Raw genomic sequence first — 24,995 nt, 5'->3', positions numbered from 1 at the left:
CCGAGAAACCTGGATTATAATCACTTTGTATGCAAGGATCTCACTGTGAATCCTGTTTATCTTCTTCCGTTTCATTTTTTATTCTTATTCGCTTTGCCATTTCGTCCTTGTTATTGCAGTCCGTGACTGTGCTTTTTTATTTATCGTTCCGTTATTAGACGATATTTGTAGACCGTCACCCTTTCTTCATCGTCTCTTCTTATTTTCTCTTCTTTCTTTTTCCTACTTTCCTCGTTCGTTTATTTTTTTTTTTCGCGTTTGATACGCCGATCGAGCCCCGGTGTGTACACAACCGCACTTAAGACGAATACGAATCACAAAGCTAGCCAAAGAAATGGTTTTCCGTATTTCTTTGCGTCTAATAATCGAATACGTTCTTTTTTTCTCTTCATTCCGTCGCTTTATTCGCGCAACGTAATTCGTATGAAATATTCCATTCCCCCTTTTATTCTTTGCTGGTTTGTTCGCTTTTTATTTTCGCTTTATTCCCTGCACATGTTCAAAGCGCAATAAACTCGAATTTGCAAAACAAAGACACGAGGTAATATTAATTTTATTATATGGGCTCAGCCAGTAAACGTTCTATTGTAATCCCTTTTAATATAAAGGGAAACACATTTCTTTATATACGGAGTGTCCGAAAAGGATGCGTCAAAACTTAAACTACGTATTAATAAGGTGAAGTAGGTAAAAGATAGTTGACGTAGACTCACGTACTGAAAATGCTTCATCGAAGAGAGTCATAAGCGTTGAAAAACTCGTATTAATCGGTTCGGATAGTTATAACGAATGTTCGAAATTTCTTGCTTCTGCAAGAACGCAAGCTTCCATTTCAGTCGATTCCGGTCGAACTCTTACGAATGTTCCCGCTGCTGTTGAAATCGCAGTAAATGCATTTTGGATACATTGCCGAACTCGCTCAACGCTGGATCGGTCGATGCGCCAGTCGGCCTCCTAGGTCACCAGATCTCGTTTCCCTGCGTTTCTATTTATGGGGTCACGCGAAATAGTTGGTTTATGAAAATGGGACAGTAACGGAAGACCAGCTTTAGGAATGCTGCATTCTTGCAGAGGCAGGAAATTTCGAACATTTACTATAACTGTCAAAACAATTCATACAAATGTTTGAACGTTTGTAACTTTACACAAATTCTAACGATAAGGTATTTCCGCACGTAAATTTCCACGATCTTCTTTTATCTTCTTGACCTCGTTAACACGTAATCTAACTTTTGTTCGCGTCATTTCGTACGTATCGAATGTATCGTGTATATAAGCGTATGTGGGATCCGAGCATTTTTCAAGGAAATCCAACATCATTTGTTGTATCCCAATAGCAATTAATCGGTTATATTCGCTCTGGAACGGTTCGATGCGCTTTATCGAAACGAAAAGATTTATTACTGATTCGAGCGGGGAATCGTTGCCGGGGAAATTTCGTCTTGGAACGTTTTCCGGTGCAACAGGCACGATCTTTATCTTTCTTCTGTTTCTTTCGTGGAATTGTGGATTCCTTGTTTCCTCGGTACCTTTGTGCTATTTCACTAACTCGTAATTACGGGCAGCACGTGTACCTCAGGCTTGATCGATCCTGGCCTAACTTTCTCATTCTCTTTAGGCTCGCCCGATACATTAGTCAAGATCGTTTAGTTTGCCGTTCATTTCCACGGTAAATAAATTTGATGGAATTAAACTCTTTATTGGAGTTTATCTTGGATATTCGTTGAGATTTATTATCACGGCTACAAGTCGTCCTTCTGATTTATTTCTATACCGTTGCACACTGCAAATTCGATTCGGGATCGAAGCGTGGAAAATTTCAAATTCACCTGTACTTTCAATCGAAATTCAAAATTGAAATTTATTAGGATACTAGAGACGCAGAGCTCTAGATTTTCGAACATCCAAAAATTCGAAACTCGCGATTCGAATATTCGACGCATCAATTTTAGTTTTACATTATCGTTTAACATTTACTATAACGTTTCTATAAGATTTCAAATTTAAATTACAAATAGAATTTCGAATTTTAAATTCGAATATTATTTTCGATATTTTATTATTCAAGATTAATTTTGCTTATCTCGAGGCAATTTCCGTAACGTATCTAACGTATCGAATCCTAATTGGATTCATATTACATACAGGAAATATTCTACACGAATCATCGTCCCTGATCGAATCAAAAGCACCGTTCGTTGCCATAACCGTGAATTAATTGTTCGTTAATGATTCGCGGGATAATAGCTCGAGAAATGATACGTGGCAGGAGTTGCGTCGGTCTTAAAATTAGTCTTGTTATTTCGATCAATCACGGAATTAATCCTTCTGAAGGCATTGTGAGAAATATTCATGGAACACACCTACGCGTGGCTAATATAGTATAATAGTATTCCAGAATATGATGCTTTTCTTTCTTCCTTTCTTTCCTTCTTTCTTTCTTTCTTTCTTTCTTTCTTGGTGCATGAAATTCCGTTATTTCAAATCTGAGAATGTGAATACGTAATTTGGCCGTTCTAATTTTACGCGATTGAATCGATAGGAATTAAAAAATGGCTTCGAATGTACGCTATTGATTAAACATTTTACTGTTGCGTGTATTTATGTTACTCAAGTATGGAAAAAGGGGCAGTCTATTAAAAAACCTATTTAAAACAGATTGACATGAACTTTTACATTACTGCTACATTTACTGTATTTTTCTTTCTTTTTCTTTCTTTACATTTTATTGCATTTTTGCATCGAATCAAATCGAAAAATATTTACGACCATTCAGAGATACAAATAGTCTCATTTTACGCTTTCTTACGTATATCTTACTATTTTTTTTTTTTTTTTTTTTTTTTTAATATTTGCATAGTAGATTAAATTTATAGCAATTGGAAATTATTAGGTCATCCCATAAGTTCGTTCCGTTTTTTCGAGCGGTTATATATGTTAAGATTGTTTACATACCTTTCAGTTTCATGAAAAAATGTAATTCCCCTCTCGTTGTACAACTTCTTCCCATTTTTCAAGCGCATTGGTCCCTTATCGCCGTATGTTTATAAATCGACACATGAAATATACACAAAAGTCGGCGCGAACTTATGGGATGACCTAATAATATCAGAAAGACGTCAGAAGAAATTACCTTCGCTTTAATGGAATTGTTAAATATTCTAAAAGATAATCGTTCGAAAGTAAAAGAATCGCAACTTGCATTCCTGTTAAATTCTTACGTTCTATGGAACACGTAACGATTCCAAACTTTTGACAAGCAGTGTACGTGTCTTGTCGCTTCATCGATCGTCGAAACATTCGGATTTTAAACGACGAAGAATACCGCTACATATATTCTAGCGTCATCGCGGCGCCAAATGTTTCTGACTAAGCCGGATATCGCGAGCAACAGAGGATTCGCGTAAATATCGACTATCTGTCGGCATCGAGCGTATTCGAGATCCGTCGCTCCTAAATTCGTCTGATGTCTCCGGTTCGCGTGAATTCTCGACGATCGTGTATCTTGGTTACTACTCGAAGTAGCTTTGCCAGTGACTATCGTGATAGACGAGACAAGTTCTTCGTGTTTAAGTTCACGTCGTGGCTTATGAATCTTCCAACGAGAATTACTCTTTCTATATAACAACGCGCGTTATTATACCTAACAATTTTGTTGAGAAAATATATTCTCATCGAGATCATTTTAAATCATTTTTATCGGGTTTATTGGCCCGCTGGCTCGCTACCTCGGCTACGTGTTTATTTTCTCGGTCGATTAATGAATATCGGGAGAAAAGCATTGCTGTATAACGAAACGGTTCACCAAACCATTTGATTCGTCAAATTTTTATCACGAATATTTGTGTTCGTCTCTCTCTCTCTCTCTCTCTCTCTCTCTCTCTCTTTCTCTTTCTCTCGGTCAATGATTTCATTTTTATTCGATTGAAACGTAAATATTTGCACGGCAAACGTTGCGATTAATCAAACTGGCCGCAATTCGAATCAAGTAATTTTATAAAGGTCCTTAACACGGACCCGTTACACAACGATTTTGATGAAATTCACGGAGCAAACACTGCGCCAGAAATTATACAACCGAGTTCCATGGAATCGAATATTTTTCGCTTTTCCAATTGATCGAGTGTTTTCAATCGACGTACAAAGTTCGTTTCGCGTACTTCGTACCGCCATTCTACGCGAACTCCACTTTTTCCACAAAATTTACTTTCATTTCCGAGAAAGTCTCTACCATGGTCTAACTGAATCGGACTATACCGTAACACCAGTAAGTGGTATAAATAATTCAATAAGCCTGAAGTTTATAACAACGTCGGATGAACTTTTTCTTCTCAAATTCTATACTTTGTATCTATGTATACTTTCACAACATGGAAATGAATGGTCTTTAGTCGTCACAGATTGAGACATAAGCTATAAACACGTAGTTTCACGCTGTTAACCTCGATACTTTTTCCAATAAAATTCACCCTTAAACGAGGCTTACTCGTCGTTTAATTTTTAACGACCTTCGTTAGGGCGGTCTCGCGAAATGCCGCAGGGGCAAGCTGCTGCCCCTAATTAAACGTTCTGCTGTCATAATGAATGAAAGAGACGTGTCCGAGCAAGATGCACGCGTTGAATACGGTATCAAGCCGGCTCAAGCGTTATCGCGATGTCCGCTATAAAAAGCGGCTAGACCGTTGCTCGCGCGGTGAACAGAAACCGAAAGGACGCTGAAAACGACTGTAAAAATTTACCGGAGACGTCTCTGAGAACGATCTTATTGTTTCATCCCTCAAAGAGATTCGTAGAAGCTATGGTTCTATAACTCTCATTTTCGAATCGAACCATAGTCGACAGACAGGGAAATTGAAACGATCGCTCTCTGTTATCAGCTACTTTTCCACAGAACGAGTTAATTAAAACCGATAATTAACGTATCTAGAATAATTAGTATCGTCGTTCCACGCGTCGCTTCTCGCTTTCATCAAAGTTTGCTTGTTAGCAAAAAGCGAAGACGATGTCGTCTTCAAGGTTGCAAGGTCGCCGATGATTCGTCTGTATGAAAGAAAACTTGTATATCTGTATGCAATGGCTAATTTCAAACGTAAATATCAAGTTGAAAATTGTAGGAGCTGCTGCAATAAGGACACACCTCCGCTTTCCAGAATCGACCGACATAAATCAACTCGGAATTAATTAAAATCAAATTACGTTTTGAAACACATAGCGTAACATCGCTCCACTGATATTTGTAGCAACAAACTTTCGCACTTTTGAGCGTGAAATTTCTAGCTTCCTTCCTCTTCCGATAAATGCGACTTAAACGTCGAAGCTGTTCCACTTTGCCTGCGTCGCAGTAGCAAATCCTTCGGTTAATGAAATATGCTTTTCGTTACGTTCGTAGGAAATGTCAACAACTTCGAATATTCGACAAATAAAAAGATAGGAAAATAATAGAGGATTGGGCATTCGCATACAAAACTGTATACCAACAGTTAACGCTGAGATGCTCTTGGTGTAACATCAGCGATATAACGTTACGTAAAAGAGACAAAATGAGGACATCGATAATTAACGCAACTTCAATTATAATTTTGCGATGTAACGCTTACTATCTTTCGCCACTGCTCGTTTATACGGTATCGTTGATCGAGATTGAAAGTTTTCTCGTTACCTTGGAGACAATCTGAAGAGCCGACGACGCGACGCGGCGTCTAGTCTTTTTGTCTCTTTTCAACCGATCTCTTTGCCCGAAGCTTTTTACGCCTTCCAAATATCTTCCTTTCCCTTTTTCTACTTACTCAGAACTACCGACCGGCTTTCAGGTCCTTTCCCTTATCGCTTCGCTTCTTCCATCGTTCCCGAGCTTTCAAGGAAGAAGATCAAATAATGACCAGCGTTAAATGACTGATTAAGGAAGAAGCGCGAGCCGACGGAATCCGATTATGATGAAAATGAAATTCTTGACACGACCTGCGACGAAATTGCTATTTTCCTCCGTAAGCTGGAACGATCGAGCCGGTGACAGCGCTGATTCTTTTGCCCTTTGCTTTCATTTCAGTTGTGTATCTGGTATTCTCGGCATCCTGTTCTTTTCGATCGACCTTCTAATTCCCTCTACACGGCCGTTTCAATCGTGATCTGGAATCCAAAGAACCGATTCCCCTCCATTGTTTCCATCGAACTCCTCGAACGCAAAGATCGAAATTGCAGAGTGTGAATTTAATTAATTCCCGATTAGCGGATAATCGTGTATCAGTGCCAATCGATCCATAGACCGCGAACACGTGACAGGGCACGTCCGTCTGCAAAGGTCAATCGAGAAAGCGATTTGCATATAAAAATTCGGTAGATACGCTGTTCGCGCACTCTGAAGCGATCCACGGATAGAACGATCTTGTCGGACTTTGATTGCGTCCGTGAATGTTTTATGAATTATTTATCATCAAACACAGCCGGCGTATCGTCACGGTCGCCCGTGATGAGAAAAATTTTTCAACTTCACATCCTATTTCCACTTTCTCTTTGCATACAACCTTCCAGCATCTCGTGATCAACGTTTCTTCTTTCCATCCAACTTGGAGATTTTATCAAGGTAAATAGCAAACAGCAAGAATAGAATCAAGTAGAAGGAACATCGACAGGACTGTGTTAAGTGTTTTCTACCCTCGGCCCGCAATCCTTTCTGCCTTGCCATCCTTGATTTTTCGGTGCTAAAAGCAAACAAAGAACGCCTCAATTTCTGTTCCAACCACTTGTCAGTCATTATACGTAATGGTGCACAGTATCGAGGTAACTAGTTTTTGTGGTCAGCTGTAGATCCGGTTCCCAAGGGAAACCGCGGGTCGTGTTCGTTAGATGCCGTGTCGCGCCGCTGTATCGAACGTGCTGTGCCCTAGAGAACTGAAACGTACCAAAGAACTTACGTTCATAGAATTTAAGATTTACGAGGTTCGTTACTTTTCATTCTATTTTGCCGCTTGATTGTAGACCTGGTTTTCGTTTGGATTCCTCATTTCGCCGTTTGTCGTTCGTTTTTCCTTGGTAAAAGCGACATTACGCATTCAGATAAAATACTTTTTTAAAATATTTTGAACCTTTAGTGTTGGTTAACGTATCAAGCGCGTGGTTCGGCGTTCAAACGGAGGAAAATCTGAATTTCCTTTTTCGATTTGACATTATTCCGATAAATATAATAGAATAGAGATTATCCGGAATGGCCGATTAATCGGTCCCGACCATTCTTTCGACAACCGTAGCAAATTATATTTCACGCTAACAAAAAGTCAGCGCCGCGACGCGTGCATCCCCAGCAGCGACATCGATACCAAACGATCGACGAACAAACCGAATGAATTTATATTTTATTTTTATTAATAAATCGTATTATGATGTTATTCACTGTCGGGTTTTTAATTGTTTTCTTCGCTTTTATCATTTCGTTTATCACTTCAGTCCAGTTATCTGCCTCGGTCCCGAATTTGCCGGATAATCGGAATTCTAAACTGATCTTTAATTCTGACACTTGTACCATCGTTTCTATCGAGTCAGCCAATAGAAATAGCTCTGTTTGTCAAATCATGTGGATCAGCGGTCAGGAATCATTTTCCGATATAAATATAAATAACACTACCAAGTGAATCGCATCAGCTTTTCCTTTTAATTTTCTGTCTTTGCCTCTCGAAGTACTCGCGCAAGAAGAAATCGACGTGCAAAGTACACGTAAAGCTTCACAATCGTTCAGATCATACATCGCGTCGTTTCAAGAGCTTGCAAGGGGTGGTTTCGATACTAACTGTTGATCTCTACTGCGATTCTCGAATTTTTTACAAAGTTTTATTTTTTTAAAAAAGAACTCGCGATGCTTTAATCCTGTAAAAGGAGAAAAATTGTTTATAAATAATTCTTTCTGCGAGAGGTATTATTTTCAGGCATAGAGGAATATTCAAGTTATTTCGTTGTTCTACAGCATCTGTTAATATATTTTCCATAATTTCCATGCATATTCCGCGTAATACACGTTATAATCCAGAATTATGTATTTAGCAGAGGATCGAAACGAGCTTTATGAAGCTTTCTAAAGAGAGAAAAGTACAATCCGATCAATAATGCTCAAAGAACGTAAGAGGATTAACTATTGAGGCACAACATCCAGTGAAAATCCCAACAGACACCACTGGACGACCTTCGAATTCGCCAGACACAACCTCGCCAGCTCGCCTTGAACTTCAAACGCGTTGATGCGCATGATACGCGTTTCGTTTAGTTTGGTTATTGTGCGGCGCTCGTTATCGCAGTTCGTTTGGCGTTAATTAAATTTCTCTCTTTCCATTCCTCTGGCTCTTCTGCTGTCTCTGTGGAAACCAGGCACCCAGGCAACCGTGACATCGTAGTCCGAATATGGAACGAAAACACGGCCTAGAACACGGGTTCCCTGGTAAACTTTCTCGAGGTCGTCTCAACGCCCAGGGAAGCGTCGTCGGTTTCAAGGTTGTACCACGTTAACGGGATTTCGATGAAACATTTCCGTCGTGTCGAACTCGTTCGGAGATGAATGTGTTTCGCGAGACTTCCGAGCCACGATCGCGACACTAACGAAACCAGCACAAGGACGATTCTTTTTCGGCAGTTAGTTTCTAGAAGATGTTACCGGCTTTGTGGAAACTTTCGTGTCAGTGACGTACAGCGAAGTAATTGGATAAGATTACTTGGTCGAAGTTAGCAACGCAATGTGAACAGTTGGACGTTTTCTACGACCATTATTCCTTTCTTATTTATTATTTACTACTTATTATTGCTTTGCCTCGTGTCGTGATGGATTTCGTTTCTAGATAATAAAAAATCGTTAGATTATCGAGAGTAAATAGGTGTTCGTTGTGTATGTGATATACATATATGGTAGCAATCGCTAGTACGTCGATAGAATGCAATGTCGAGGGAGACAAGGAAGCACCGTAAGCTCTGAGACTTAGCTTGGACGGCACCGGGTTAGAACAATCGGCTGGCAATCCGATCAGGTGATATTTTTCTCGCTCGATTCAGGTTCTATTTTATATGCAAGAACAAGGGACACGTGACCGAAGAAAATACGGTTCTAATTGATCGTAACATCATAGCCCTGACTTTTCTCAGATAATCATTGAGATCGAGTGGAATTTCAAGCATTCGCGTAGATACCAGCGCAGAATGTTGGTAAAACGTTAATGACGAAGACGAAGCTCGCGAGGTTGCCAAAAATCTGAAACTACAACGAAATCTCTCGTCTCTGTGCCGACCTACTAACCACCCTTCTTCCATCCACGCATACTGCACATAGTTCAGTTCCTCCGGTGTATCGTGCTTCCATCTTCAACAGGCCAGAGAAGCTCCTTGACAAAGCAAGCCTCTGTTCGATCCACGGAATGCAGCGTGTCTCGTCTTTCTCAGGAAACCGCGGTCGAGGTCAGTTTGGCTTGTACCAGGCGCGTACCGAGGTTAGCCTATTTCCTGGCTCACCTGTTGTAATTAATCCTCGTGAAACGCTCTGATATCGAACGAACCAGGAAAAATTCCATCACGAGGCAACGGCTAATAAAATCACATCGGAAGTTCGGAAAGAACGAAGACGGAAGCGTGGGACGGGGCCGAACGAACGGGCCAAAAGTATCGACCAACCAGTGGCTTTACCACGTTCGATCTGTCGAGGTCTCGCGAGGGTAAAATAAAGGCGGGGAACAGCGAGGCCGAGCAATAGCTTCGCTACAACTACTGCGCCAGCAGCTAACCGGTGCAAATATCCACACAGCGGTGCTATATGGTTGTGCACGACGGTCACGACTACTTTAACCGCTATCACCATCTGCACACACTCGAGATCATGCCAAATATCCGGCCGTCGGTACTCAAGCCGCCTCTTTTTACGACCCAGAGCGGGAAAGAAAGAACACAGTTTATTATTTTTCCAACGTGTTCCGTGAACACGTGACACCTTGGAGAAATGTCACGCGGATATTCTGGATTACCGGTAACCCAAATAAAAGGGGTTCGGTGGCTGGTGTGTCGGTTGTAAAAGATTTGGGCTGGTTTTATGGGATATTCGATTTTAAGAACGTTTAGATTTTAGAAGGCAACGACGACGTCCAGGCGACTTGGATAAGGTAAATCGCGAAATTCTGCTCTTTGCACGTTTTTCAATTTTGATGTCTAAGTTGACGATCGAGGTGGAGATTAGGCAAGTTAGTTAATTTTACTAAAATGGACCTGTCATTTGACGAGTTGGAAATGTTCTCACGAATTGCACGTGAAATCGAGGTCCTTCCGATTATCTCGTGTCTTGGAAGGCACGAGTTGCTAGGTAACTTCACGTTAATCTTCAGTTTCATACATGTTAACATCGGTTCTTTAAACTAAGTCGACTTCAGAACATGTGCCACTTTACGTATTCATGTTGCATTAAGTACGCTCTTGTAGTCGAGTCAGTTGAATTCAAAGAACTTTAAGCCGAGTAAAGAGGCAGCGTAAACGCTTGTAAATTCCAACGTCAATTTTAATAGCTAGTGTTTGTAATTACGATATCATGGCTTTTCTCTAATATACAGTTGATCGTTATTTTATTAAATGTAGTAAAGCATCGCTGAATATCAAAGTACCGGGAATTACAATCGCGATTACTCTCGAGTTCCAAAGCTTTTCGGCATCTCCGATCGTAAATTTTAAATCGCATCGAGTCGATACAAAATTATAGTCTCCTTCACTTTCGCATCCAACAGATTCCTGACATAGATCGAACACCGGTTTTCGACGATATCTCGTACCCGTAGGAATTACAGTATCCGTTGCAATCTCATTCGAGAGATAACAAACAGATCCACGGTACAGCGTGTTCCAACCATTTATGCAATATCCTTCGGTGGTATACGCTTAATCCGTATCGAGTTAAAGGTGGCTTATTATCGATTCGCCCCAATTGTACGCGTTTGCCAAAACGTGAATCATATCGCTGGTTGAGATCATCTTCCCCCGCGAATTTAACTGGAACACGTAGATGTAATTGAAAGCTACGCCGCAAGACAGTCGAAGCAAATTGTAGCCAAACTACGAGACGGATCGATCTTAGGATTGTTAATTCCGATTACATCAATTATCTGCGTGTCCCAGAGCGCAAGACTGTCGAGCACATAACTCGCGTATTGCGGATGTCGTCCCCATCGATGCGTTTAAACCTATTGTCTTCGATTATGTCGTGTACACTAAGGTTGCGTTGATTTCGTGCACCACACTGTACATAGACTACGTTTCCTCGCAACTTCCAACCGCATTCTTTGCGTGTACCTCCTGTCCACCCGTGTCACGGCCTGCGTCTAATCGAAACACTCTGTCGCTTCCTTTCGTACGATTGGGGCGAAAATTGACGCGACAAACTTTCAGGTACATGATCGATCGCGTCGTTTTCGCTTGATCTTCGTACAGAATCTATACTTTTCTTCCTTTTGCCATAAATATAATTCGAATATTGCTGGTGTCTCCTTATTGCAGCGATCCCTTCAATTTAGGACCAGAGTGTCGAAATAAAATTATATTTGAGTATATAATGAATCTTATTTAAAAATAAGACGAAATATACAGAATAGGGTAAAATAGGTTGTAAGTGGACGCTTTTGATTAAAAAATTGGTAATTTCTTCGCGTTTAGATGTAGGCTTCTGATCTAGAACACGTTATTACGAGAAAAGAATTCACTGAAATAGCAGTTCGAAATTCCTTTCCACTTGCAATATCTCCTTCAAGAGGAATTATTCGCTTTGACGGAACTAACCGGGAAAAAATTGATGGAAGAATTTGAGAAATTTTCTTCCCCGATACCAGCCGTTCCGCGCAAATATTTGTCATCGTTTTCCCGTGCACGCTCTACAATAACCTTGTGCAGTGAAATGGCTCGGCGGTGGTTGGTAAAAAAGACACGCGAACAATATGGACAAAGGAACAAGCCGAGCTGTGCTTTAAACACGGAACAGTCGTCAATCTAGCCAAGGGCGGAAAACATGGATCGTATGTTTGCACACACGCTGTCGCGGCGCATCGTCGTGCATAAAGCATGCCACGCGAGATATAACTTGGCGCGACACGCCAGTGGCTACCCGGTGCTTCGAGTAGCGTGGTTGATCTTGAAAGCGTTTATCGGGCGGCCAAGGAGACGAGAAAGGGGCGTGGGATTATGAAGATGCTCTTAGTAATCGACACCTTGAAGGTACAAGAAGATCAAGGGGGTTGCGTGACGTCACACGACATTCATCTGGGTCAGGACAGGCTACGACCCAGTTACAGGTCAAGCCGAACCTCTCTTACTCGCTCTGACTCGCTTTTCTTCCCCCTCTTCCTCTCGCCTAACTACTCTCATGCAAGTTTTCCGCGCCGACCAACCTGCAGGAAGCGGATTCCTCGATAGAGGCTGGTTTCTCTTCGAGGAAACCGAAATTTCGTTGTCGTTCCGAGCCAGGAAATTGAATTCGCGGAATTCCTTTGAAACACGTTCACTTTGTATCGTGACCTGCGTTCCCCTTCATCCACAAATTTCTCTGTGCACCTCTGTGTCCTCGGTTGACCCGTTTCAAGTTATTCACGCTAATTCGTGGCTCGATGTTGCGGCCTCGATGTGATTTATAACGCGTGTGTTTAATAGTGTACACAGGACGCAACGGTTAATTGCTCTCGAGTCCCTGCCATTTGTGCGCGCCATTTGCCAGATCGATGTAAAACATCGACGCGAAATTTTCGTACTCGAAAAACCCGCCTCCTCGTGCAGTTCGACCGGCCCGGTTCTCCTCCCTCTTTGCGTCCCGAATCGTTAAATTTTCTTCACGCTTATACGGACACACGTCGCACGCAAAGAACCCTCTTTCGTTGGTGCCTCGCTGCTGTTGCTTCTGCCGTTGGCTAGGAAAAACAGAATTCGATATGCCGGCTGCAAAAGCAGCGACGAGATAAATCGAAATCCAAAGGAAATAAAGCGGCGGCGAACTAGGAACGTGCATCCGTTTGAATATTTCACGCATCGTAAACTTTACTCGAACGGTACGATGCGAAATAGTACACACGTTCGGCTAGAGTTTACATCGTAGCGATGCGAGTGATTCGCGTTGGAAAAGAACGACCGTACGGCGATGTTCTCGCAAATGAATCTTCCATTCGTTAAACGAGATAGTTAGGTTGGTAAACTTCTCACAGTGGATTGCAAATTCGAAATAATCACTGTGAATTGGACAGGCGTTTTCTCGAGGAAAAGGAAGGTTAATGAAATATTCGAGGAAGAACCGACCGATTGATTCGTTGATTTCGCGTTAATCCAACGAACGTAATCTCGTTCGAACGTGGAGTCTTACAATGGTGTGGTGATCGATTTGTCCTCGAATTGGTCGCCCGAGTGTCGACACGAATGATTCACCAATTCGACCTGCTTTGGCCGCGTCTTCTCTCTGATTGCACTTCTCCTTTCCGCAGTTGGTGCTCTATTTCTCCGCGCCTCTGTTTCCTCGATGTCCACTCACAATTCGTCGCCGTAAAAATTGCGAAGCTTTGAACGAAACGGGAGCAAGGGTTTTATCCTCGTTTAAACGAAGTCGTAACTTTTCGCGGCAGCTCTTTTTGCTTGTATTTTGTCCCCTCTTTTTCTAAATGTTTCTCTTTCCGACAACATCGGCGTAATCGAATGTTTTAATTCAAGTCTTCCAAGAGGAAAGTTCGAGTTCTCTGGCTGGTCAGCAGCGAGATATCGGAAGTTCGTTCGTTTGAAGGCCTGTTATCAACCGGAGGTTCGCGTTTTTCGTTGGCTACCACGTTCGTTAAAATGCAGCTTGCGTAACCAATTAGCCCCACAAGGCTGAAATTCTCTTAATTATGCCGTTGCTTCGTCGACATTTTGTTTTCGGTCGCTCATTAAATGTTCCAATAACGAGAGAAACGAGTGTGTCTATCACGAACACTTGAAATGTCAGCGTGATCTTTGCACTTCGCTGAAAATGTTATCGTATTTTGAATAATCGAGAAATAATTGTAGTGAAATCGCCTCTTTTCGATTCTTCGTAGAGAAATGATCGCGTACTTGCTATCTTACGACAAGCATCCTTTCGATCTAGTATTTATTTATTTATTTATCTATTTATTTATTTAAAGATCAACATAAGAGATAGAAAATAAAGAAAGAAAAGAAGAAATAGAAAGGGAAATAAAAAAAGCAAATAATGCGAATATACAAATAAAAAAGAAAAAAGATGGGAACAGATAGGCAGGAAATAAGATACACGGTATAAAAGTGTAAAGAAAACCTGCAACATAATATTGTCATAGAAAACGCTCAAGAGAATGTCAACTGTGTTATATATTGATCATACGATTTATTCAATTATAGTAATCATACAATGTACGATGTTGTTGTGTACGACAGAATAAATGACTTCATAAGCTTCTTGATGATGCACGGAGGAACAGCAACTGTATGATATCCGGATCAGTCGACAATACGTTCAGTTGTTTTGCTAATGAAGATCATATCAACTATCATTCTTCTCTTGTCGAGTATCGGAAGAGTTTGAACTATTAAAAGGACACTGTCACAATTGCGAGAATCAAACGGATGGTCATTATGTTTGTAGCAGCCAGTCTTAAAAATTTGCTTAGAAAGCTTTCGATATTATGGCGGTGAGACACACGATACGAAGACCATAATACTATTTAAACGAATATTTCGCACGAATTCTCTCTTGCATCTCTCTTGTTTAGTTTTAACACGATTGTTTGGTAGTTAACAGGATAGCATACCAGGCGTAAATTACATTTAAACTGATTCCGAACACCTCGTCCAGTTCGACCTCGACCTCGAAGTTTTCCGCCTAATCAACTCCTAAACTCCACTGACGCTCGATGCGAAACGAAATTTGCTAAACATCAGTTCCACGCAGACGCGTGTCCATGTAAATCGAATCATACGCTTCCCCAAGGATCGTCAAACCCGGTAGTCACATCGTGGAACGTTCGAGAGGCCATCGAGGGGACGTTAATTGGGATATCGAGACAACGAATAGCTAAAGAACGAATAGAGAGAGCCTGTTTAGCCTCGTAACTGGTCGTCGTCCAAAGAAGCACGAGCTATTTTCCAACGTTCCGTTCGTAACAATATTTTCAGCTCTAAGAACGTGGCAGACAGGGCAGAAGCTGCAGCGGAATCTTTATGTGGCATGTAAGAGCAAGGAGATACAAGCTCCACTAAGAAAGAGGCCCGTACCTTCCGTCTAGACGAAAGTTTCGTCGTAAACGAGCTGCGAGAGTGGCGAGTTTCTCGTTAAGCGCCACTCTAGCCGCATCTTACGCCTAAATTATTTCACGGCATCTGCGCGTGTCTCATGACCAGATACCGCCACGTAATGCGACGTTTATATCGAACAATATCGTTGGAGAATAGTTGCTCGTACAATGATAGCGAATATAAATAGCGTCGTGTTCATGCAGGAACAGTTCGTGAATAGATTGCAAGCGGAACACAAACATGTCAGAATAAGGCCTTTGGTATATAATACGGATCGAGATATAGCGAGGTCGTAAATTAATCTATCGGTAATGACTGATGTCACGAACTCTAGATCCACCGTATGTATATACTGCTTTGTGGATTCACGCAAGGAAAACACGGAAGACATATGATTAATGGTATTTCATTGAGAAATAGAAGAAGTGCAAACATCGACTACTGTTTGTAATTATTTTATTAATTAGTATTTATAAATTGAACGATCAGAAAGCGAAATTAAGAAATTATATCTACATTTCGATTTCGATATCTTACGGGAAATAAGTTAACTCAGATTAGGTCGGGGTTAGTTTTAATTTCAAAGTTCATTTTATCGTAATTCGTATTCTACCCAATTACTTCTACGATGAAGATCGTCAATGAGATTTATTATGAAATGAAATGCACACTACAAATTAAAATTAAATACTTTGAAACTAAGTAACTCAAAGCTGACTCGGCCTTTTGTGATCACCAGCGATCCATGTCACGCTAATGAGAGAAATGTCCTCCAGAAAATTCCTTTATACGATCCTTTCAACAATTTCTACCAGTTCACTTGTCTTCGCGCTCGAAACGTTAATTGTGAACGGTAATTTCCGTTCTAATTAATTTTGCGACTCGTTCGTATCGTAGCCTACGATCCAACGTCTTTTGAACGAAAAGAGTAGAAATTCCTTATTTGCCAATAAAACTACTAGTCACGAAAATCTTCCTACTATCAACGATCATGGTTGGTGATCTGTTTGCAAACTGTTCAAGTGGTCACCACTTCTATGAAAACTCTACATATGGTTTTTTTAGTTTTCTTAAGCACCGAAGCCATCGACAGCGTATAGACAAGAGACTGGGACAAGGACCCACCATAAACATAAACTTTTGGTTTATTTTCCCTGTAAGTGTTATTAGTTTATGGATGGTCCTTGGAACAGTCCTTAAGACTATTAAGGGTACGCGGTAAGGATACGTAGACATCTGAATGCTATCTTGCCCTCGGTGCGTGACCTGTTCTCTATGATATTGGCTTCGGGATTTTCAGTTATAGGGTAACACTGTCAGCGTGCGGATCTGGACCAGCTCAAATTGTATTCATGCTTGCAACTACACTTCTCTATTAAATGTATATTTTCTACCTTACAATTTATCCACGCGTTTCTCTCTTTATACATCGAATAACCTCAATACAAACTGTTCGCGAACATTAACGCGAACGCAGTGTAATATATGGTCAGTCTGGCGGACAAAAATACATATCGATGGAAACGGAAACGGAAACGACGTATCGCAATTACGATTCGACCTCGACACGATCGAAAGAAAGATTCGTTGAGAAGAGAAGGGTGATTCTCTGTTGAAACTTGCAAATAGACTGTTCGATCGGCTGTAGCCGATATTTGTACGCTAGGAAAATGAACGACATTACGTAGCAGAAAGTGACGAGGCGGAGATCCTTTCAACGGATGCACGATGTGTACGATGGAAAATGGTCGAGCAATGGCGGAGAAGTAGGTCGTTTATTATCGTGACCGGGAACTTTCCGAAACGTGCAAAGATTTACCGAAGGAGGGTGAAAATGGATGAGAAGGCGGAATAAATAGAACGATTGAAGGTTTCTGTTTTTATCGTTCCCCTATGGGGAGAGGACTTTGGGGAGCATAATCTTATTAGCCGAACATTTGAGAATTTTCCTGCAAGATGGATAGAAAATTGATGTTTCTTTGTAAAATGAAAAGATCCTTTTTCGGGATATACTCGAGTGTTTGTAAATAAGCGACTGATGGAAGTCCATTTCTCTTCGTATAAAATATTATGTTTCCTTTAAGATTAGACTATTCGCTAGAAAAAACATTTTAACAGAGGCGAAGAAAAGTGCAAGCAAAAGGTAAATATGTAACGAACGAAGAAACGAATCAAGTGTGATGGGTGGAATATTTATATAAAGTATTTAAGGGATGACGAAAAAATTGATACTTGACTTTTATCTGGCAGCTCGGTTTTAGCTTTGTTTTATGTTTGTAAACTGTAAAATGATATTTCTAAACCATCAGGCTGAAATAAATAAATACACGAAGAACGCTTTCATTTCAACTGCACGGAGAAACGTTTATGAAAGCAGGTTATAAACGAAGTTCATTATTACCTTTCCATTGTATATTTCAAAGACACGCGTTCGATCGTTGCACCAATTAAAGCCTATACGCGTCGATCGCGGTTCAATAACCGCCGCTAAAAACCATCAAAACTCGTCTACCTACCGCTTGTCAACATGCAAATGCATTGGAAAAATTGTACGCGCACCACATTCTACAACAGCAACAACGACACGCACCTTTAATCGTCGCCTACCATCGCGAACGCGTTCTACCATCGATCACGTCATTTAAAAATGCTACGCAATTTATTTATGAAACACGCTTCGTCACGATAGGCCAGTTAGCCGAAAATAGCATCGGATCGAAGGAACTTTTGGACGGTTGACACTCGAGGAGAGACAAACAACTGGAGCTTCATAGTGCATCGAACGCGATCCATACAACGACAAACTTGTCACACGGATACGACGATACAACGTGTGGAAAGTTGCCGGTGAATTGGCAGGGTAATCGAGTTTCCGTGCTTGGGTAATGGTTCGTCGATGCCGCTAACGATGGCGACTGATGCAATTTCTCTGGTGCATTCTACGCCGCTGAATAGAATTAATTCGACGTTCAAAAGCGTTGCCGGCCGTTATTATTCTCGTTCAGCTGCGTGGCTATTTGGAAGCAAACCCAGGGGTGAACAAAGAGTAATATAAACAAGAGAGGAACGACCCCTGATATCCTCGGGGCTCTTCCATCTTGCTATTTTTCACGTTGCTGGTCGACAAGCATCTCTGACAGACGCCGGGAGCGGGTGCACGACCTGGGAATTCCCACGGTGAAGCTGCTTCGACTTCCCAGCCAGGGTCACGGGAAAAGATCTCGTCCTATTCCACCGGAGTTTCTCGTTCGTTGTACGCCTTCACCGTCTCGTTCGAGTCTCGTCCAGCTCTTAGCTATATCTTTGTACGTTCTTCTCTTTTCTCCGGTTTTTTTTCTTCGCTTGAACTCTACCTTCCACCATACTAAATTTATTTGTAGATGTAGCGTTTGACGAGTAGAATCCAAAAATACTAATTTTACAGGCGCGATTAATATTCGACGTTTTAAAAAGCAAAGGATCTATTCGCGTAAATTTATTTATTACAGAGAGTTTCAAGGTAAATTTAAAAAATCGATGCTCGTAATCGTCATGTTTCTTCGCATTTCGATTTGTAAGGTTCGTTAGCATAGTTCCTGAACGAGTTAAAGGTTGCGAAGAAGGTCAGAAATTCTCTGCACCCTAAGACGAAGTTCGGCTCTCTCGTACTTTCCTTCCCTTCTTGTTGCCCTTTACGCCTTGAGGCGTTTCTTCAACGAGATGTAGTACTAGAACGACGGTTGTTCGAACTGGGTTAAACTCCGGGGGCGAATCGAACCGCGGATCTTCGGTAATCGATGAAGCAAAACTGCGTGGAATTCGAACCAATAACGAGTTTGTGGCGCGAAGAATGCCTGTGCGCGTTGCGAATCGTTGGTCGTGCGAGTATCGCGGACGAAATTGAAAAATCGATCTATAGCGAGGACTGTTTAATAGTACTCGAGCACTGAAGCATTCAACAATTCTCGTATGTTTCGCATAAGATGATCGGCCTAATTGTTCGTAAAGCGGTGCTCAATTATTGATGTATTTAAACGGACAAGTAATTGGAATTTATCTCGTCGATACGACATCGATGTACACGTTACAGCACAGATTAAAATCAGTTGAAATATTCGTGCCGATACACGGTCGTCATTATACTTCGTTTCGTGCTCGCTGATAAACGATTACTTTGTTAGAGGCATCTTTACGTCTGTACTTTATGGGCTAAGGAAATATCGTGTCTTTGTTACGAACGACTTTGAGTTGAAACTATGCCAGACCACGGACGTCTCATCGTTATCATTCATGTTGCTCGAAAAACATCTTATAGTTGCGTGATCGCATTTGCCACGGTTCGCAAGGTCCGACTATGCACCGGCTTCTACTACTGCCAGCTACGCTTCGCTTCTTGCTACTTACTGACTTGTATATACAATTACTTGTTACGGAACTAAAGTTTCAATTAAAGCTATTTTTCAACTTTTTAACGACCGGCAAATCTCGTTTTACATTTTTCAAATGCTGCAAAGCAACTACACGTTGTGTGTAATAGCGTAAGAGCTGAACAAAGTGAGTGTCATATTTACAATTTCTCCTATTGATAGGTATGAACACCGCAAAAATCATGTTAACTAACCGTCACTAACTCTATTATAATTTTCGATACTGACTTCGTTACGTCTTTATCACAAGGATATTTAATTCTAAAATTTATGGAAACAGTCAGCATCAAAAAATAGAAAACAGATAGATTTTCAAAGCATTTTCAATCTTCGATCGGTTAATTATAATGCAAGATTTCTACGCGATTAATTAGATTAATAGAGGGAAGCAAGGTAAAGTATTTTAGTCGACGATACTATGATACAGAATAGTAGGATCTAGTACGCTAATCTTGCTTCCACCTAATTGCTTGAACATACGGGTTAGAAGGTTCAAAGCTTGGTCAACCAATAATTGAAACCCGTCTGATCTATATCTCACATGCACTCAATGAATACTTAAAATTCTCTACACTTACATTTCCCTCGACTACTGACCAGGCAAAGTCTAACTCGTTGTCAGATCCACGGTTAATCAACGCGACACTGCTATAAGATGAAAAAAAATGGAAGCTAAAAGGTTGTACGCCGACGACAAGTAATGTCACCGTTTAAAATAAACTTCAGCCGTATCTAGCGATTGATTCAACAAGCAAACACGAGCTACCAACCCCATTACCGTTACGAAGCGAAGAAAGCGACGATAGGGTGAAACGTTATACCTCGCGCGACCGCGCTCATTGATTTTTCTCCGGTGAACTTGCTAGTCTGACTACGTCCGGCCTATACCACTGCCGCCAGTTACGTTCCACTTTCTGTTTACCGCGATTAGCTTACTTTTGCGTAATCATATCAACATGGTCGCTTTCATTTCTGGTCGATTCTCATCGATTACGAACGTCGTTAGAAAATTATCGTTTTAGCTTAGTTCCACTTTCGACACATCGTTCAGTTTATAGTTGGACGAATCGTAATTACACGACACGTAGCGCAATCATTGGGTATGGGTCAGACTTTAACGACGTGTGACTCGTCGTGTTTCATTAGATAGCTCGTTAGTACTGGCTAATGACGCCCTCCTGGAAGAAACATATGTCCAGTCGTCGAAGTACGTTATCCCTGATCGTCCCACGTACAGTTTCGAACGGTAACTCGGGATAAATGTACGATTTTCGCTTGCTTAACCTTTATGATATTTTATTGCAACAGAAAGGTTGCTGTATGTTACGCTTATCTATAGCGTGATTTGGGTTCGGCTCACGCGTCGTTAAAATTTATTCTCCTTTATTAAGACATAGGAGAAACAAAAGCGGGCAGTGAGCGGAGATTATAGGGTGTTGCTGTTTCTTCTTAAAATTGTCTTCTTAAAATATTTTCCAGAAATTAATTACTCGGAAAGATAATTGCGAGCTATCTCAGTTGGTGTCGTTTCGCTTTACTATACGTCTTTCTGGATCATTCTTAATTATAGCCTGTTTTTTCATCGTTAACAAGTCTCTGACGTTGAAGGAACGCGAGAGTATCGTTAAACTTGCGTAGTTTTAATTTTCTGCGAATTTAACAAAATGTCAGTTTTCTTCAGTTTCGAATATAACAGACAAGACAGTTTAATTAACCAGGACAGTATAAGTACTCGGAGAAGGTCACTTACGGCTATCGTTAATCAACTACACGGTAAATTTAATACTACAATAATACGGTTAAAACGAAGGATTCGCAACGACCGTGTTAATCAATTTATCCCGCAAGAGGAAATCATTCACAAGTTTAATCAGGCGTTTATTCCGTTAAGAAATCGATCCAGTAACTGCACGACCCAGAGACGATGAGATGTGGATAAACGCAATAAACCGAGTAATATTATTCACTGTGGGGGTGCAGCTGCGAGGCTCTCGCGCCAATTATGAAAAACGGAGACATTGTCGAGGACCCATAAGAAAATTATCCGACAGGATTACAAGAAGAAAGCTAGAGGTTCGTGATGTTGGCGAGCCGTGTCGTCTGGTACCGTGAGAGAAAAAGGGAAATACCAGTCCAGCGCATAACAGTGACACACAAAGAAGGAAGAGAAAGAGGAAGGGAACGGGTGAGAAACGGTTCTCCCTCGAGACGAGAAGAAAATCGTAAATGGAGCTTTCTCTATCAGCGACGGATATTACGTCAGGGACGAGGTACCGCCATCTCTTTGGCACTTGCTTCGCGGATCAATAGGCCTGTTCTTGGAAATGTCTCTCGTCAACGATCGCCCCGCGAGAACACTCCCTGCTGTCGTTTCGACGTTTGTCCCGGCTGAAGATATCCTCGAGCATCATTATTCACAGCAGGGCTGTTTTCTTCGCAATGGAAAAGTTTCACGATCTTCGAATCTTGCGCGTTTAACGAATAAATAAAATTCGATGTAGAATCGTGATCAAAATTTATAGATACAATGGCTCGTGGTTAGACCGTGGATTTTTATGCAGGTTTTTATTTTCGTTCGCACAATTAAAAAAAAATTGCAGTTAAATAGAGGGAGATTCGTTCTACTTGTTAAAAATTATGGCGAGTTTTCTCTATATAGATATGTATGTATCATATATCTTTGCATATCGTATACATTCTGTATGTTTTTGCGTCTTCAACTTTTGCATAAATACATACAAATCTGTAGTCTACCGGTTACAGTATTTCGGCGCTCATATAGAAAGCGTTTTCAGTAGAAAATTTTCATACATGTATATAGTATGTGTCATGTAAAACATTGTGAAGAAGCATAATGTCACTGTCGCGATTATATCGTATCTCACCAGAATGTTAATGGAATTCCAAAATGTTTTCAACTACACGCATAAAACTTTCTACAAGTGACCATATATTTTCGCGAGCCACTGTACGTTCATTTCGCGATACCGAACGAAAAGTATCGTAAAATTCGTTTCTGGTAATTTTCCATTTTTTTGATTCGCGTCCGAGATAAAAGTTAGAATTTTTTTTCTCTCATCTCCCTTTTTAATTTTTTTTTTTTTTTTTTTTTTGTGAAGTTCCCAGGGCAGTCGCCAACTTTTATAGCCGCGAATGCGTACATTGTAATTTAACTGGCGCGGATCTCGAATGAAACGTACCGAAAGTTTGGTGGAGAAATATAAGTTGGACAGCCCATCACGGATCAATAAGTCGGTCCGTTGCCGTAACGGATTTTCCCCGGTCCGCTTAGAAATTTCTCCGTGCGGTTTCCTTTCCTTGTTGCTCGTTGTTACTGCAGCTGCTGTTGAAAACGATGTTTTTCAACACGCGTTGCGCTTGCGGCGAGTATAAAAACGCCATGGACGTAAAATGATTAAAGGTGGCTTGGTAATATTGCGAGTCAATTACTGTCAAGGCTCGCACTTCGATCAATAGCGGTTCTTGTAGCTGCGGGGCTCTTTCTCTGTTAATCGTTTCAGCAAAACATTCTCACACGTTTACGTGACTCACACGGCCGGAAATAATTTACGTGAATTGTATTCGCTAGAGTAAAAGCTCGTTTATTCAGTTATCCGAATTTAGAATTTATTAGACTGTTAATTATTCAAATGGTAATTCTTCTTTCTGGATCAATGATTTGATCCTGGTAATAATGGGAATTCTTGTTTAGAATTATAATATCGTTAATACGTTTTTGTAATAATTAGCCTGTCTCATTAAAGGTCATTGATTTTCACGTCTCATTTACGTTTTCCTTTGCAAGCTTCGTTTGAATAATCATCGATAATCGTGGCATTCGTTATTTCCAGTTTGTCTGAATTAATTATCTTACGGCTGTTTTATATCATCGTCGTTCCCACGTGTATGTAATATTTTAAATATCGCGAAGACTTTGCGTATCATGCGGAAGATAGATTTAACGCGTAACGCATTTTCTGTCAATTTCCAGCGTATTATCGTGTTACCTTTCAAAACAGAAAACAAGACGCAACGCTATTGACGGTTGAAATTAAAAGCAAATACAGCGAAGGGAGTATCGCGGTGGTTTGCTCGCATGTTACAACTATTCTTTAAACATATAAATTGAAAAACTCGCGATAACTTCATTTCTTTGTATTTCAAACTTAAACTACGTCTAAATGTTCTTATTAATTCTACGAAATTGCCGTTATGTAGGATAATGAATATTATCCTTCGCGAATATAATCGAATTCGTTTTACATCGTTGTTCTAACTTATAAGGGACATAATAGGATCTTAAATTGCATATCAAAATTGTTATTTCACTTTATTCGATACAAACTGTTACGAAATATTATTATAGTTCGTACTATAATTCGTTCGTAATTCCATTGCAAGGAAATTCCATTGAAAGGATGAGTCAGTGGTAGTGATAAACATTTGTGGTTACGTAACCAACTAAATATTACAACAAACCAACAATTCCCTTTCCACGAACGAATTGAATTTCATAGAACTGTCATGCTCGTGCTTCGAATACAAATGAAAGAGAAATATTATTCAAGCCAGCGCGGATCTTATTGTCGGTGGAATCAATCTTGTTGTCTCTAGACGTCGTTTCAACGCACAAGTGGCTATAACCCAGCAAAAATGGACATGTACTTCCCTCGAGACTTGTCTGGATATTTCATACGACGTGCAATTACCTTCGCTACTGTGCCTCGTAATTTCTCCCTTTAAAAATTAACAACCAATTTCACTGTCTCACCCTTGCAAGCCCTTTTCTTCTCAATTTTTACCCCTAAAACCGTACAATTTCATATCAATTTTATCTGTTGATTATTCGAAAGACAAAATTCATTCCTTCGGTAATCGTCAAATGGATCCTCGTTTCGTGTATTCTCTTGGCTTAAATCGATATTTTAAAACTTTAGTGTATTATCTTCGCTATAGTGTATCGTAATATTTATTTTATAATATCAATTTTCGTTTCTTTCTCTATCGTTAAATACCCGTGTAATAACTCGTATACGATTGGACATCGATCACGCAGATCGATCTTTCCAAGACACAGTGTATATTTGCTTCAGTGGTCATCGAATGAATCTTTGTTTTCACAGATTCTCTTAATTTAATTAAATCAGTACTTTAAAATGTACATATAGAAGATACGTTATAGTATTGTTACACGACGACAAAAGCTCTTCTATTTCTTGTTACGTTTTCTGTCATTGTCCCCTTCGTGGTTCTGTGTTTGAACTTGACTTCATCTTGCTGCCATTGTCAGTGCAAAACCAGTGTCGAGTGTTCTCGACAGAGAAACGA

At 40.6% G+C, this 24,995-nt stretch overlaps 1 protein-coding gene across 4 annotated transcripts in view; it reads left to right on the top strand.

Annotated features, from left to right (window-relative positions):
- LOC126918207 (synapse-associated protein 1-like) overlaps window positions 1-24,995 on the top strand; it is a 93,509-nt gene that overhangs the window by 37,513 nt on the left and 31,001 nt on the right. The window lies entirely within an intron of this gene.

Source organism: Bombus affinis, chromosome 7, assembly GCF_024516045.1.
Source record: "Bombus affinis isolate iyBomAffi1 chromosome 7, iyBomAffi1.2, whole genome shotgun sequence".
Lineage (NCBI taxonomy): Eukaryota > Metazoa > Arthropoda > Insecta > Hymenoptera > Apidae > Bombus > Bombus affinis.
Note: the sequence above shows the minus strand (reverse complement) of the source record. Positions and strands in the feature narration are given on the sequence as shown.